A 17,258-nucleotide genomic window follows, 5' to 3' on the forward strand; every position below is an offset into this window, starting at 1 on the left:
TCATCAGTTTATAATCTCATTATGAGTGCAAAGCCACCTGTTCTTTCACCTGCAATTATTAAATTAAAAACTTGCTTTTTTGTAGTTCTTGGTCAATATTCTGCTAAATCTACATTCCCTTCTTGTGTGTCTCTAACTAAAGCAGCATACATGTTTTATATATTCACCTACTCGTTCCTCTAGTTATCTTTTGTAATGATAACGCAGAGAAACTGAGATAGCCTCAAAAATACGTTATCATTTGAAGCCTGCAGTATTATATAGTAGGTCACGTTATAAGGGCTTGTTCTTGCCAATATTCAGAAAAGACTATATTATGGCTTCATAGTTAAATAGGAACTCTACATATTCCAGTACTAAGCAAAAGAAGAAAAAAAGGAAAGAAAGAGGAAAGGAATGGCTATAACCATGATAGAAAATTGGTCTTTAACTTGTTGCATCCCTGAAATTAAGAACTAACTAGAGGCTCTACAGTCAGGTTGCTTTGGCATAGCTTTGGCGTTGGATTTTTGCTGGTCCCTAGTGCCTCCAATCTAGGTCCATCTTCCCTGTGCCCTAATGACTGAAACTTTGCCTCCACGGGGCCAGGAACCTCATCCAGCTCACTTGGCATTGTATTTCATTTAGCACTTAACCAGAATGAGATCATAGTAAGCAGTCAGTAAGTACTGAATAAATGAATGCATCACAGAAAATGTTTGTATTTGTAAACAGACTTAAACATCCTCCAAGCCAAACTGAGATGGGGAGATGCCGGGAAGCAGAGACAAAGTGTCCCGCATCCTGTAGCTGCTGTCTTCCTTCCCGGATGTCCTTTCATCTGTGTTCTCAGTAGGAGACTCTTCATGTACAGAGCTCAGTGACTCCAACTCCAGTCTGGTGACTGTCTTATAAAGATCAGTCTGAGAAGACACGGAAGCCTCCTGCCGAGAGTCTGCCAGATGGATCAGGACATTACTCTGAGGTCCATTCCATTTGCCCCCAGGTTTCTTCCGACAAATAGCATGATTGCACTGCCCAGATAAGTAATTCCTTCCACCAGAAGATGCTGGCAATGAGGTTATCCTAGACTGTGAAGAATGTCCCAGGAAATCGTAAGAGAGTCAGTAAACCTAATCAGCAGGATGAGCTCAGCTTTTATTTGGTTCCCTGAATAACCAGACAGCACACAGCATACCCTGCAAATAAAATCAACCCAAGCCCAAACAGCCAGTTTCATACCATACATCCCATGTGTTTCTGTTCCACGGCAGACATTTTCCTAATGAGCAGAAATGACTAGCATATGGTCAGGGAGGGCCTCGGTGCTTTGAGATGCTCATGGACATTCCCGGGTGAGATACACAAGAGCAAATACAAAAGCCTAAAGATAGTGACAGCCTGAGTCCGAGCCAGCATGTATCAGGGACAAGCCAGCACTGTGGGAAGGACTTAACCCATGAGTTCACTTGCACCTTCTGGCCATCTTTGGGTGTGCCCTACCTGAGCTTCATCTGGCAAATAAGGCAAGGGAGGTTCTGGAGGATTAAAGTAAGAACATAACAAACTTAGGATATAAACTAGTGCTTTTCTGAATCCATCTATGGACAGTGTACTGGCTAGTTTTGTGTCAACTTGACACAGCTGGGGTTATCACAGAGAAAGGAGCTTCAGTTGAGGAAATGCCTCCATGAGATCCAACTGTAAGGCATTTTCTCAATTAGTGATCAAGGGGGAAAGGCCCCTTGTGGGTGGGACCATCTCTGGGCTGGTAGTCTTGGGTTCTATAAGAGAGCAGGTTGAGCAAGCCAGCAAAGAACATCCCTCCATGGCCTCTGCATCGGCTCCTGCTTTCTGACCTGCTTGAGTTCCAGTCCTGACTTCCTTGGTGATGAACAGCAGTATGGAAGTGTAAGCCGAATAAACCATTTCCTCCCCAACTTGCTTCTTGGTCATGTTTGTACAGGAATAGAAACCCTGACTAAGACAGACAGATACAAGCTCCTGCCAACTAAAGCCTTACTTACCACGGGGAAGGGCCATAAGCAGGAAAAGGAGGGAAGAGGAAGCGATAAGAAATGCAGAGCCTGCATCACTGGGAGCCAGTACAGAAGGGACAGGGGAAAAAAATGAAATGTTCTAAAGACAGAAATTCAGGAGAAGCAATAGAAGAAAAGAGGAGAGTGGGAGAGAGAGGAATATTCCACTCCCAGAAAAGCAGGTAAATGACTGACACACAGAGAACTCTGTGATCGGCAGAATGGGAAATGTGCAGCCTCAGGCAGCATCTGGCCTAGCCTGGCACCAGGCATGTGCTCACCAAGGGATGTATTGTAAAGGACTCCAACACCTGGATTGGCACTGCTCAAATCCAAATAGGAGGTCGCAGTAGGCAAATACCTGATGAAGGGCAGAGGACTTTGAAAATTTTCCCCCATACTCACAACCCCCCATTGACCCAGAGTCCAGAGGAGCAAAAAGCCTGATTGAGGTACCACAGGAATCGACTGGACTCAAGCAGAAATCAAACTCAGGAGCAGCTAACCTCAACCAGCAGAAAGGCTGAGGGACCCAACCCGCAGTCCCAGAGAGCCTGCACATCACTCTCTCTCACTCACTCACTCACACTAGTGCCCTGGGTACCAAGAGGCCCTTCAGAACCTCAGAAAGTATGTGGGCACATTAGGGAAGATGTCGCTGCAGTCTGGTTGAGCAACAGACTGAAAGCCATTGTCTTTAAGGACAGCTGAAGGGTGGTAAGAGATGGAGAGCCAAGAAAACCTCAACCCTGGGCACCTAGCCGAAGGGAGGAAGGGAAAGAACCCAAGGGCTGAAAGGATCCATGCAGGCTCCTGAGGGCAGAACTAAGGGAAACACAGGAGCCAGGCTCAGCCCTCCTGGCAGAAGCTGAGAGCATTACACCTATTTCAGGTTTGTGCTCAGGCATATTTATATACTTTATTTGAATTTTAATCTTGTTCTTCTTTTAATGTTTTGATTTTCTCTCAGTGCATACACTGTTGGATTTTAAGTGTTCAATTCATGTGTTGTAATTAGAATTTTATTGGAAAAAGCTTCTATATCTTTCCATGTCTCCAAATATAATATCTCTCTGCTGCTCCAAAAGTCCTTGATCCTACTGTGTCTCTTCTTACCCCATACTCCTCTCCTCCTTCGCTGCTGTGACACTTTCACCAGTCAAACCATAGACTCCTGTCCCAGGACTCCCATCTGAAAACCTTTGGAGGGAACTCAGGAAGATAGTGTCTTCTGCAGCTAACACTGAGACTCCTGTTAAACCGATAGATGCTGCTGCAGTCAGCTTTCCCGAGACATAACTCTCAGTGCAGACAGTTCACAATGAGGACTCATAAAACAAGCAAACAAAAGCCAAACAGATACATGAAACAACACACAAACACTCGTGTGCTCGCAATTGAGACAGTACCTCAGTATGATAAACCCCCCTCCTCAAGCTCACAGCTTCTCAATACAGGATACACATGATACATTTGTTTGTTTGTTTTCTGAGTGCAGGCCAAGGCCAGCAAGCTGGCTCAGGAAGCAAAGGCACTTGCTGCCAAGCCTGCTAACCTGAGTTCCATGCCAGAGACCCCTATGGTGGGAAGTGGTAACTGTAATCAGTTCTCTGACCTCCACACACTTTGCTCACACACACACACACACACACACACACACACACACACACATAAACACACACATGCACTCACTCACATACACACACTAAATCAATAAAGTAAATGTAACTTTTAGAAATGTAAAGGTTCAAGAGCCAAAAGGAGGACGTAAATAAACAGAAATTTTAATTAAAGACCTGGAAAATAATCTTATGAAATTAATTTAAACAAATAGAAAGTTACCAAAGTAGATGAAAGAATCAGGAACTTGGAAAACAAACAAATATGGAGGCAATTTTCAGAAAGGAAATGGAGACACTGGAAAAGAAGCAAACAGAAATTTTAGAAGTGAACGAAGGGGTAGGCAAATCAAGCCTATTGAGGAGACAGCCAAGGCCAGGCAAGAGAACTAATCTCAGCAAAGGAAAACAAGGTCATACATACAGGCACAGGCAAAGAAAAAATCAACAAACACGATCAAAACTTCAAGAAGTCTAGATTATACACACACACACACACACACATACACACACCCTAAGAATTCAAGGGACAGAAGGAAGTTATATAAAAATCAATGGCTTAGACAATCTGTGGATGAAATTATAGCTGAGAACTTACAAAACCTAGAGAAAGAAATAGACATCCAAACACAGGAACGCTTTACAACCCCAAATAGACATGATCAGAAAAGAACCGCCTCACAATGTATCACAGTCAGGATGTCCAAAAAACAATAAAAAGAAATAAGACTAAAATCTGTAAGGGAAAAACACTGTGCAGAAACATCAGAATAATATCAGATCTGTAATAAGCAACCATAAAAGCCAAGAAAACATGAATGGCATATCTTTAAAACTTGCAAGTAAATAATTGTTACTCTAGGTTGTTATGTCTAACAAACTTATCTATGCAAATCATGTAATGGAGAAATAAAACTATGTAAAGAAAACCACAAGTTAAGCTATACATCACATTTAGGACGACATTGCAGAAAGTTCTTTTTAAAATACAAAAAGAGTTCTTACATATGAAAGGTCCTACAGAGGAAAGAACACAGGCAAAGAAACAACAGATGAACACAGGGGAAGCAAGAAAGAATTGGTTATGTCTCAGAGAGCAAGCTACCAAGCACCCCGCAATACCAGGGTGGGGGGGCTACCAGCTAACCAACCAACAATGACAACAAACAACAAATTCATAAACAGTAGCAAACATTTCTTAATTATAAGCTTGAATAAAAATGACTTGACTTTACCAATTAAAAGACTCTGACTAGTGGACTGTCTGCTGTCTCTAAGAAATTCACGTAGCTAAGACATCTACAAATTGAGGGTCAGTGGTTGAAAGTCAGACCACTAAGCTGCAAACAAGCTGGTAGAGGAATTATCATCTCTGATCAAGTATACTTTTTAAAGCTAAAATTAATCAAAAGAGATAGTAGGGCAATTATATATAAACAAGAGAAATAATTTATCAAGAGACCTTAATATCATAAATGTTTATGTCCCAAATCTTGAGGCCCCCAACTTTTAAAGAAGTTTTAAAAGATATAAAAGACCAGACACAATTATAATGAGATATTTCAATAGTGTTCCTATCACTTACTTCTGCTGTGATAAAACACCATGACCAAAGGCAACTTATAGAAGAATGAGTTTATTTGGCTTATGATCCCAGAGAGCAAGCACGGCAGAAAGAGCTGGAAGCTGAGATCTTATAGCTCAGCCTTGGCATAAGATAAGGTATAGATGAAGACAAATGAATTATGATACTAGCAACCTAAATAGGATTGGTTGGGGGAGCCAAAATAAGGGAAAGTGGGATGAGAGACATATGCCTAGATAGGATGAAGTGAAGGGACAGAAATCTGTTCACCATTGTTCTCAAGACTGCCTATCAACTCTGTTTTCCTATGCTTACCTGACCCTCCCTCTCTCACACACACTTCTTTATGTCCATTCCCTGTATATCATTTGAACATTTAACTTGTGAATCTTGAACCATCCTTGGAGCTTTATCTGTTCTCTGTAAGAGAAATAATAAAATTTAAGGTTAATGACATGGCCATTTAAAATGATAATGTCACCCAAGTCACCCTAACAGAAGACATCCTCTATTTGAAAGAAAAGGGTAGAACTCACACACACACACACACACACACACACACACATCTACTTAAAAACTGAAAACTACATGCCACCAATTGTGAAGCTTGCCCATTGGAACTCAATGACTTTGCATGTGTTGGAGTGGCTGTGTCCATTCCATTGTTACAAAAAATGGAGCTCTAATGACCACCTTAAACCTCCATGAAAACTCTGTCTCTGGTACTTGACTCCTGGTACCCCTCTTTCTTATCCTCTGAATCCAGATGACACACTTGAATTTGCCTCCCATACACTCAACTCCCAATTCTGCAACTATTTCCTTACTGTGCCGCAGAACAGAGCTGATCCCCTGCCCATGAGTGTCAACACTGTAGCTAGTTCTACAAAAGCTGACCCTTTGCTGTTGTAAAAATTATTTAATCCCAACCTGGGGTTTCTACCTGCCTTTGACCCTTTAGTTCCAGGATAAAAGACACACACCACCTTTATATTTACAATAAGCCCTACACAGCACAAAAGCTGGGTGAATACCTACCCTCCATGCTATTAGAATCTACTTTCCTATCAATAACACCAAGTTATTACTTACTATTTACTATCTTTTATTTGGGCTGCTCTTAACTCCAATCGGCCATCTCTCAGGGCCATGTTTTTATGGCTCACCTAACTCATGGTGGGCTTCTCCTTCCTCCTCCGAATCTTCTTCTTCTCTTCTTGGGCCCCCTTCAGCCCTAAGCATAAGAAACCTAAACCTTACCTATGTCTCTTCTGCTCATCTATTAGCTTTGGCATCTTTATTGGCCAATCAGAAATAATTTGTGGGCAGGGTCACTTAGCATCTACATGCAGACTTTCTTGTCTCTGGGGAAATCAGTCTTGTGGGCCCAATATTAGCATTAAAACACAAACAGCATCAGGCCAACCCACTAAATTTTTTCTCTTTTTATATTTGTTTCTTTTCTTTCTTCCCTTAAGACAGGATCTCAAGTAGTCCTAAATAGCTCCAAATCCACTATATAACCGAAGAGGGCCCTGTTCACTTGCCTCTGCCTCCCAAGGGCTAGAATTAGAGGCATGTCCTGCCACTTTTTACTGATGATGTAAGGCAGGTCTCGTCATCTATCCCAGAGATAAGAATCTGTTTCCTGCTCCTGTGTATAAATAATATTTTATTGAAAACCCATTACAGTCACTTGTTTATGTGTTGTCTGTTGCTGTTCCTATGCCACAGAGGTAGCAGTGAGTAGTTACAGCAGAAACATATGATCCACAAGGCCTGAGGTGCTTGTCATCTGACCCTGTACAAAAATAATTTTTTGACCACTAATTTTGAAGATTAGATGGGAAAATGTAATTTTATTGTAATTTTAAGTAATTATAAGTAAACAGTAGACTTTAACATAAGAATAATTATCATTTCTTTAACCTGAAGTCCAGAGATAAGGACCTGGACCATTAGTTCACATAGTCAGCTGAAATCAGAGAGAATCATCTTTACCCTCTCCCACTCTGCCATCTCAGCAGAATGGCTTACTTCAGAGTTTCCAGCTAAGAGCAATCCATAGGGAGGCAGGCGGGCAGGCAGGCAGGTGGACAGGCAGGCAGGCAGGCAGGCAGGCAGACAGGCAGCAGGCAGGCAGACAGGCGGGCAGGCAGGCGGGCAGGCAGGCAGGCAGACAGGCGGGCGGGCGGGCAGGCAGACAGACAGGCAGGAAGACAGACAGGCAGACGGGCAGGCAGACAGACAGGCAGACAAACAGGCAGGCAGGCAGGCAGGCAGGCAGGCAGGCAAACAGACAGAAGAAATGGAAACGGCTAAGATTTTCTAGATTATGGAAATGGTCCAATGAGGGAAATGTTTGCCTCACAAGCCTGAGGACCTAGGTGTAGCTCTCTAGCTACATTTGAAATGTTGAGCACAGTGATATGTGTCTACAATCCCAGCACTATACAGGCAAGCAGACAGGAGGACCTGCTGGCGTGCTGGCCAGCCAAGCTAGCTGAACCAGGGAAACTCCAGGTTCATTCAGTAGGAGACTTTCTTTGCAATTAAAGAAGATACACAGCGTTAACCCCTGTCCTCCACATGCACACATATGCACACATGTATGTACCACACATAAGTGTGAATACATGCATACACCACATACATACATAATTAAGTGAATTAATAGATATAGACACTGATTGAGGAAGACACCTAACACTGACCTCTGGCCTCTGTGCACATCCTACAAATCCACACAAACACGCAGTTACACAAAAAGGGAAGAAAATTCCTTTTCTATCATGAAAAGTGTTTTCTGAGAAACACTTGGTAGAAAATCTCAAATAGGACTGCATGCCTAGCTGTAGACAAATCACAGTGGGAACTGAGACTGTCCTAATGGAGCCACCAGGATTGCCCAGCCTCACTGAACATTAGAGGTACCAGCAAATTAGAAAATGCCAGTATCTGTGCTCCATCTCAGCCCCAGTTATGTTAGACGATTCCTAATGGGACATAATTTTAACTCCCAGGAAGATCACATTAGGTGACAAGAAACAAAAGCTCCTAGTAGAGTAATTGCACTAATTTCCTGGATCTAAGAATGTGTCTATATGAACAAAATCGAATCCATCATCTGAGAAGAGGGAATGACTGGTGGTTTTTGAGTAAGAAAAACATTGCAGTTGTGGTCATCTATATAAACACTGACGCAGGGGTTGGAGAGATGGCTCACAGATTAAGAGCACTTTCTGTTCATGCAGATGACCTGGGTTCAAATCTCTGAATCCACATGGTAGCTCACAGCCTCCAAAACTCCAATTCCAGGTGGTCCGACACCCTCTTTTACCTCTCTGGAAACTAAACACGTATGTGGTTTATATATATGCATGCAGGCAAGACATTGATACACATAAGGCAAAATAAATGTAAAACAAATTAAATACTGATATAATTAGGGTAGATGGTGGGACTAAAGGATGGAAAGACTAAGAATTCTGCTGGAATCCCCAGTGAGTCAGGGAGACCACTCAGAAGGCTTTCATGGGTAAGAAACAATAAAGAAAGAAATGTTGAGGATATAGTTAATCCAATGGGGACTCCATGGGTAAGAACTGGCTGTGTTGTTTCAAGGTGTCTAAACAGATGTTTCGTGTTCAACAAAGCGGTAAAGTGCGTTCTCTATACTGCATTTGTGAGAATGATAGGGGAGCCACGACTGAGAGGTAGACAGGAAATGTCTTGAGAAAGAGTATCTACACCAACACCAACCAGGACCCTGTGAAGTTGGGTGAAGCTGACCTAATCTGCCCATGAGGAGGTCATGTACAAAATACAAAGGAAACAAAAGCTTGCCATCCCGAGCTGAGACAGGCAGAATCAAGTCTGCAGAGGTATAGACTCATCCGGATGCTTCGATAAACTAGGCCCCTTGGTATTGCAAACTTTATATGCCCCAGTACAGGGGAATGCCAGGGCCAAGAAGTGGGAGTGGGTGGGGAGGGGAGCAGGGCGGGTGGGGGGGGGGGGTATAGGGAACTTTCGGGATAGCATTTGAAATTTGAAATGTATATATAGAAACTATCTAATAAAAAATAAAATAAAAACTAAAAAAAAAAAAGAATAGTGAAGTTACCGGGGTGAAGCCAGTTCTTCCGATTCTGCATCCCTCAGACTGAGCCTCGATCCAAACTCTGACTAGCACATGACTAGAAACTGTGAAATCCCAGTGACCTTTTGGTCTCCAGTGAGACAATCTGGGAAAATTCTTTTCCCTGTACTCATTTCCAAACAGTAACAGCTCTGCACCATTTAAGATGCTTTGTCAAGGGAATTCAATTAGCATGAGCGTGGGAGTCACCTCAGGACTCCTTAAACCTTGTCATCCTGTGAATTCCTCTGGGTTTCCATGACTCATATAGATTGTCTACAAAAATAAAAATAATAATAAGTCATGCTTTATCTTACAAATTCCAAGGTAGCTCTGGATCCGCCCAGTATCCCAGCAAATCCAAAAGAAGAAAGCACCCAAGGGGAGGCAGTAAGTGGGAGATGCTAGGTCCACAGTTCCTTGCCTCTTCTCCAAGCAGCTGTTGGAACACTGGAAACGCAGGTTCTGTGACTTCCCGAGAGCCTCCCACCGTCTCCCGGTGGGTCAATTCCCTGTTTATCTATTTATCTGGATATCTATTTGTTTTAAAGAGAGATCCCGAGTTAAATAGAACCCAGGAGTGCTAAACCATAACGACTGTCAAATCTGCTACAATAGTAGCCAAAATAATAAAATAAAATAAAATCAGCTCAAATCACTCAGCTTAAATCACTGAGAAAGCATTTATTGTTATTAGTAAAATGAAGTATGCCACATTCATTAAAGAATCATAAGCAGAAAACACCATTTGGCCTTGAATCCAACGAATGCTGAAATGCCGAGTGCATGCTTGCCGTCCAGTGAGTGCTGAGTGCATGCTTGCCGTCCAGTGAGTGCTGAGTGCATGCTTGCCGTCCAGTGAGTCGCGGGGTGAGGGAAACAGAATCCCTGCTTTTCAGTACATGGAGCCCTTTCCTTTCAAATGACCTTTGCAGGGCCAGGAGATGGGCCAGTGCGTAAGCGTACTTGCTGCACACACACAAGAACCTCAGTTCAAACACCCAGCACCTATGTAAGGAGCCATGTGTCGTTGAACACATCTGTAAGCCCAGCACTGTGGGGACAGAGGCAGAAAAATCACTGGGGCTAGCTCATTGCCCTTGTAGCTCCTGCTTCAGTGAAAAGACCCTTGTCCCAAGAGAGTAAGGTACAAAGTTATAGAGCAGGACACCCCGTGTCTCTGTTTTCTGCATATGTATGCAGGTGTCACAGACATAACTGCACACACCTGCCCCCCCCACACACACACATACACCACCACCACCACCACCACATACTACACACACACCTCACACATATCACACACCACACACATACTCACACACACTCACAACAAACACATACAATACATACCATCCACACACACACACATACACACCACATACATACACCAACACAAGCATACACATATCACACCATATTCTCTCTCTCTCCCTCTCCCTCTCCCTCTCTGAAACACACACACACACACACACACACACACCACACGCACACACTATGCTGACAGGCTTTGTGGAGTTTCCTGCCAGGATCCCAACCACATGAAGTTCTTCCTGAGAAGCCATTTTAAGAACAGTATCTGGCAAGTTAGTGTGGCTTGAAAGAAATGGCTTTGACAGACAAGGAACTCAATCCAATGGCCTCCCTTCAGTTGACAAAACCAAAATTGTTTCCATTCACCTCTGAGGACATGAGGCCAGACAGAGCACAGCTTGCTTTCTTCCCCCACAAATGAATCTCTACCAATAATGGCAAATCAACCAACTTTAGTCCAGAGCCCACAGTGTGGCAGAGGCAGTCCCAGGGTGCGAGGTCTCAGGAAAGCTAAATAGCATATAAATAATACGCTCAAGCCAGGAACTCATAAAGCAGATATGTTAAAATCCATGAGACCCATGCGGGAATGGCACATTCTACTGGTGACAAAATTTTAGATGTGAGGCGCTAAAGCAGACCCAGGAGAGAACTGCAGGAGTGGTTGAGAAAGCAAATTAAATTCTGTGAGAAAAGCCAAATAAATTTGAGTTTCTTGAAAAAAGATCAGGACTGGCCTGCTGTATCCTCATTGTCTGGAAGGCTTACTCTGTTCTTTTCCTTAAAAGCTCTGACATGAGAAAATGGAACAAAATTAAAAGATTTAAATTTTTTTTTGACTCAGTTACCTTGTTTGGTTTGGTTTTTTTCAGGACCTAAGGACCAAACAAAACCTAGGGGCTTATGCTGGCTAGACTAGATGAGTGTTCTACCACTGAGCTAAATCCCCAACCAGGAGCATACATGGGCTGGTCCAAGGTCCCTGGCACATATGTAGGAGAGGTCTACCCAGTCTGGCGTCAGTGGGAGAAGATGTGCTTAAACCTCAAGAGGCTTGAGGCCCCAGGGAAGGGGGAGTTGGGGGCAGGAGGGGGGAGCACCCTCTCAGAGGCAAGGGAGAGGAGGGACAGGATGAGCGGCAAGGAGGAGGAGAAATGGGATGAGAGGCAAGGAGGAGGAGGAATGGGATGAGGAACTGTGGGAGGGGGACTGAGGAGGGGCCATGATTGTAATGTAAATAAATAAAATAATTTAAATTTTAAAAATGTTTTTGATTCATTCAGTTATAATCTATAACATGGGCACCTACCATGGTGCCTAACCTAGGAGGCAATTGCAGAAACCAAAGATAAGTAAAACACAGTTCAGCCAATAGGTGACATTTCCTGGTCATAGAAAATAATCCTTTGGATAAGCAGGTGATAAAAACAAAGAACTGGCTGAAAGTATGTAATGGGAATGCGTAGAAGCTGTCAGATTGTTGATCTGAGATCATCATGATCAAAGGATAATATGTGGCCCATAGGCTTTATAAGCTTGGATGGGGTATTTAATTTTAATTGAACATATTAATTAGGCTAGCCAAAAGGGGGGTTTGATGATAGCTGGACCTTGGTAGTCAGCCTCAGAAGGAGGAAGTGGTCAAATAAGACTATACACCTTGGCTAGGCTTTAGGAATGTAATTTAATGTACTTTAGCAAAGCAGAGGGGAGGGGGAGAAGGGCAAGACCTGCCAGAGCCATGCTTGCCGCATTCAAAGTGGCCAGAGGCCCTCCAAGATCAAGAAGCAATAAGAAGGCTGCAAAGAGGAGGGCTTAGGACCCTCCCTCGGATGCATGCCTCAGACCTGTGCCCTTTGTTTTACTCAAGGGTGTTCTCATCTCCACGGTACTTCAGAATTGAAAGGTAAGCCATCTTTGACTTCATGTTCCTCTATTCCGAACAAATTCATGTACCAATAATGCACTGAAGACCTATTCTTTGCCGGTCACAATTCTGAGGGTTAGGGTGTAATACTTTGTGTCCGTTTGGACCAGTTTTAACCCCATAGGAATTAGGCTCTTTTTTTAAATATATTTCATTTAGGTCATTGTGGATATATGTGTAGTAGTATAACATAAGACAGGAGATCTTACACACTTGATACTTTGTAAAACTAAATTGTATCACCACCAGGGTATTGTCATTATAGTAAATCTACCTTGTTCAGGGTTCCCAGCTCTATCTGTAGTCATTTCCGGGTGTTTAGTTCTAAACTGTTTTATGGCACTGGGTTCGTGTATCCACCACCACTGCCAAGATATTTGATGGTTCAACCACCATTAGGAAAATGTGCATCCCTTGTTATAATTCCATCTACCCTAATCCCTGGCAACCACTATTCCTATTCCTAAAAGCTTGTCTTTTCAGAAATGTTGGTGTATGAGGTAATAAAATTTCCAGAGATTAGCAATACAAACCATATTAACACTTTAGAAATTTATCAAAATACTGTATGTATCAACAGCTCATCCATTTGTGTTGCCCAGTATGATCCCATAGTATATATTCACCTCCTGCCTCTACCTTTTGAAGATTGGAATTTCTGCATGCACTACCACTGTGCCAGCATGCATGCATTTTCCTATGAGCATATACTTTTGTTGAGTTAGGATAAATGGCAGAAAAAGTTACTGCTGAGTTACATAGTAGTTGAGTGTCTCAAAAGAAATGACCCAACTTTTCCAGATTGTCTGTGCATTTCATAGTAGTGCCAATAGTACCCAACTGACCAGGGCTCTCAGTATTCATCAACATTTGGTATTGTCTCAAGTTTTTAATGTGACCATTTCACAAAGTTTTTATGTAGTGTCATGAATTTACTTTTACAAAATGATAAAGGGGTGTTGTCTAGGAGTTAGGAACAACAACCAAGTCCAGACAGCAGTATAGGAAAATGTTAGGGCAAGAGAAATTGTCATAAGAAAATATCCACACATGAGGTCCTGTGTGAGCAGACCTTCAGAAACAATAGATGATGAAAGAGGACTTGGGTCACAGGAAGTACAAGATTTAAAATCATGGGGTGTGCCAGAGTATGGAGAGTGGAGACAAATTGCAGCTTAGTGTACCCTGCTTGTATGGAAAGATCAGAAAGGTGAAGTGAAGAGAGAAGATTCTAGAAGCCTGGTCTCATGTCAGGGATTTCAAAGTGTCTCTTGGGTAAGTGGTAACAGCTCTGATCAGAAAAGGACAATGACAGAGCTGTATCCAGTCAGTTTCCACATGCTGCCAACTGTACTTCATGGTGTCCTCCATATTTAAACCTCTCTTTCCTCACAGACACTCCCCAGCTTCAGAATTGCGCCTTCTCCCACTAAACCAACCCTAAGTCGTTTGTCTAAATTCGGTTATTTTTATAACTCCTGTGATTATGTTATTTCTCTTCTACAAAATCTTTGTGGGCTTTCTTCTCTTTGTGGAAGAAAGCCAGAGTGTCGGTGCATTCAAGAAAGCCATGACCCTCCGCTTCCATGTAGAAATAGAAACTCCGGTTTTATGTTCATCACTAGCTGATTTCTATTCCCCATGTGGAGAGTGGTTTTTCCTAGTTCTTAAGCTGAAAACATCAATTTCCTGTGCCTATTCTTTCACCTACACCAAGATCCCCATTCCTTAAGAAGTCAAGGGTGTTGCTAACTGGCTTGTTCCCCATGGTTTGCTCAGCCTGCTTTCCTATAGACCCCAGGCCCACCAGCCCAGGGATGGCCCTACCCACAATGGGCTAAGCCCTCCATCACTAATTAAGAAAATCTCCTGAGCACTTGCCTACAGCCCACAATTACTGAGGCATTTTCTCAACTGGGATTCCTCCTTTCAGGTAACTTGCTAGCTTGTGTCAAGTAGACATAAAACTAGCCAGTACAACATCAAAGTATTATTTTCTCTCCTACTATTAGATCTATCAGATACAATTCTCACAGATGCAGATGCAGAAAATGAGTTGTCCCAAATGACAGCACTCATCAAAGTGAGTCAAAGTGACTGTTTTATTACCTCTAAGATGTGGCCAAACTCTTTCTACCAGCTTCCATTTAACCTCAATAAAAAGTCAGAAATCTTAAAACAAATATATAATGAGAAACATGATGACTGGCCAATGAAGATTTATCAGAAAAGAATAGACCTCCCTTGTCATGTTTTAATTTATAAAAATCATTCTCTAAACCTAAACCAAGGCCAACTAAACGTCTTTTCCTCTGATCCAGTCTGCCTGCTGGTTCTACAACATACCATGGTACCACTGTATATATAGTTTAAAGGAAAGGAATATATGTTACTCTGACCTAATATGTTTCAAATAAATGTCACAAATATACAAAGTTTAAGACAGAATTTCTGGGGTCTCTTCTCCCCTGGGCAATCACTGGAAAATGATTGCGAGGATCTATTTAGCTACATAGAGTTCTCATAAAAGTTATGTTAGTGTTTGTTTTTATTTCCTCCAGCTGAGCAAAAATTCTTAATTTTGAAGGAAAGTAGAAATCATACCTGTTATGATTCTTAGTAAAAATTATAGCCAGCATTTAAAGTGCAACTTTTGATTCCTTTAATCAGATTTTACCCACTTACCAGAAGCACCCAAACAATATAAAAATAAACTTCTGACTTACTGCACAAGGAAGGACTGGGATTTTTCAGAAATTCCAATCCATACTTAGTTGACACATAGAGATTTCCTCTAAGCTGACTTTATTTTTTTCCCGCTTGTTGGGAATTGGTTCTAATGCTGTGTCTTAATTCAGCCCTGAATATTGGGAATCTTCATGTCCAAACACTGAAGGTCCCTGTCCCCAATTGGTTTTTGATTGATCAATAAAGAGCTAAGATACAATGGCTGATCAGGATGAAAGAGGTAGGACTTCTAGGTTCCCAGGGGAAGAATACAGGGAGGAAGAAGAAAGAGACCACTGGGAGAAGGGGTAGGACAGAATATGCTGGAAAGGAACTGAAGGGAATGATGACCAAAATTTAGGTACAAGAAGGAAAGTGTCCCCAGAAGGGCTGTCCAGAAGTGTCTTGGGTAGCAAAGATAGGGGGCCACCCAGAAAGAACCAGGGAAGCAAAGATAAAGTATGAATGTAGGAGGTGCTAAACCAGGAATACCAAAGAGGAGTGTTTGCTGGCCATGGGGAGTTTTAGAAATACCCAACCATTGAGTGAGTCAAGGCATATCAAAATTAAGCTGACGTGTGTGTGTGTGTGTGCGTGTGCGTGTGCGTGTGCGTGTGCGTGTGTTTCATTTACAAATCCAGAGAGCTCTTGGGTGGGTGCACGCATGCAACCTACTAGGAGCCAAAGCAGTTTAACCTATTAACTGCTACACCCTCTTTTCTGATTAGAAAAAGAAACACAAAGAATATTAAACCATTTGGTGTATCAAAGACAGTGAATGACTGCTGTTAAAGGGTAGCTTTACTGGCTGTTATAACACACACTCTACAGCTTGGGGTTGAAGGCTCAGAATAACCACACAGCTGATGGCTCCTAGTTCGATAATATTATTAAGTTTGCATTTCTTTGCTTTGTCCTTTGCCATTAAGAGTCAAGAGAATCTGAAGAAATTTTAGGATGAGTTTGCAGGAAGGGCATGGCAGAGCACATTGGAGTGAAGAGTCGGCAAGGGTAGAAAAGCCATAGCAGAGATACCCAAAGCTTTCAGATCTATTTCCTATAAAAGTATAGAGAGAATAAACTCAGCAGGAAAGAACAGAGAAAGCCATCAAAAACCTGATATTGGTTCAAAAACAGAAACAAAACCTAGTGCAGATCTAATCGCTTATCCTCTGATTAACGTGTGCAGTTTACACCATTCTCACCCCACACATTTCCCTTTTATAATAAACCAAAGAAGCTAAAAAAGAAAGTTACAAGTAGTTCTGTGTGGTCTACGGCAGCATTCAGCTGCAGGGACGGCATGCCTACCTTCTCTCGGTGACTCTTGAGTAGAGCCTGCCTTCTCTAAGTGTAGAAGCAGCATGAAGATCCCATCACCCATAGCATGCATGAGTACCCTAGGACTATGGATCCATCAAGAGTCTGGATGTCCGACTTCCTGTGTGCATCTGACCCTCCTTGTCAAGGCTGTATCAGCTGCCATATTTCAGAGGCAGCTCCTTGACCACAGTTGACTTCTGAGGGTGCTGACAGTATTAGACGCTCTCTTCATAAGTTAAACAATTCTATAAAATATCATTAAAGAAATCTTTATCTGGATCTAGGAGATGGAACAGCTCCAGTTAAACTGCACAGCCCAGGCAAGCTCTCCATTCTACTTGTAAGATGTATGCCAGTGACAATGACTAATACATGAAAGGTAACAGCACTAACAGGGTCATATTTATTTAAACAACTTTTTTTTTCACATCCCTGGATAGTCTGTCACCTAAGACATGTTTAGTCTAAATTCAAGCCCAATCATGAATGTGGTAATTGTGGCCAGAATTCTGGCCTCTCAAGTTCACTGGGCCTCAGAGAGCACCCTGAGTCAGACTTGTGGTCTACAGGGAGGAAGTGGATGAAGGCTGAGTCTGGAGCTCAA

Source organism: Mus musculus, chromosome 18, assembly GCF_000001635.26.
Source record: "Mus musculus strain C57BL/6J chromosome 18, GRCm38.p6 C57BL/6J".
Taxonomy (NCBI): Eukaryota; Metazoa; Chordata; class Mammalia; order Rodentia; family Muridae; genus Mus; species Mus musculus.